Below are 1139 nucleotides of genomic sequence, written 5' to 3'. Positions count from 1 at the left end.
TGCTCGCCCCGCCTCTGCCCTGTGTCCTCCTTTCCTGCCCCCGGCCACACTCGTTTATTATTATTATAGGTGTTTTTCTGATTCCCGGCTCCGCGCCCTCCTCCCGCCGGGAGCTGCCGCGGCGCCCGCGGAGAGGCGCGGGCAGCGCTCGGGCAGCGCCTGCTGCCAAGTGCCGCTGCCGCTGGCGGCTGCGTAGCCCCGCCGCGGACACGGGGGAGGAGGGAGGACGCGTGAGCCGCGCGGGGAGGCAGCGGGGGGCGGGGGAGGAGGAGGAGGAGGAGGAGGAGGGAAGGAGGGATCGCAAATGCCGCTGGCGGGGGGGGGGGCACACGGCCGCCTCCCTCCCGCCGGCTGGAGCAGCCGCCCCGACGGCGGCGGGTCGCCTGGAGCCGCCGGCGGCCGCGGGAGCGGCGGCTCCGCGCTGCGGGCTCCTCGGTGAAGACCCTCGGGGCGAGTGCGCGGTGAGGGGGCTGCGCGCGAGGGCCGCGGGCAGCGCTGCGCTGCGCGGCGCTGCGCGGGGGGCTTGCGAGCCGCGCGGCGCGGGTCTCCATCGGGGGGTCTAGCAGAGAGATCGGGGAGGAAACGTCAGGGCTGCTGCTGAAGCGGTGTGATTTTTGCAGCATTATTTGAGCTGCTTTATCACTTTAGAAGACAGAAGGGATAAACGCACTTTCTTTTTTAAGCCCGAAAAACAAGTGAATTCCGCTCGTGAATCGCTGAGTTGACGCTCGCTGCCTTTCCCGTGCGGTGAGGCGCCGTGCCCCGTTTGCCCGCGGGGCCGAGAGCGGGCTGCCTCCGCGACCCCGGCCGCTTTCCGCAGCGGCGGCGCGGTGCGCGCCGGCGGGGAGCCCCGCGCGGCTCCGCGGGAGCGGGCGGCAGCGCCGACGCGCCGCTCGGTGCCTCCTCCTGCGGCATCAGCTGCCAGACGGAAAGCGGCCGCATCCAGCGAGCCAAACGGGCCGGGGATATTTTTATGCGCACGTGGAGCACGTTTCATTGCTAAATCGATGCCTACGCGTAAGCGATTGAAAAACGGGAGCCACGGACCTTAACACGTGAAAAATGTCTTTCATGCGCTAACCGAAGCCTGAATGAAGGCGGCTTCAGAAATTCATGAATGGGAGCGTCGGCGCCTGGGA

Source organism: Rhea americana, unplaced genomic scaffold (assembly GCF_003343005.1).
Source record: "Rhea americana isolate MKP2758 unplaced genomic scaffold, rheAme1 scaffold_12, whole genome shotgun sequence".
Taxonomy (NCBI): domain Eukaryota; kingdom Metazoa; phylum Chordata; class Aves; order Rheiformes; family Rheidae; genus Rhea; species Rhea americana.
Note: the sequence above shows the minus strand (reverse complement) of the source record.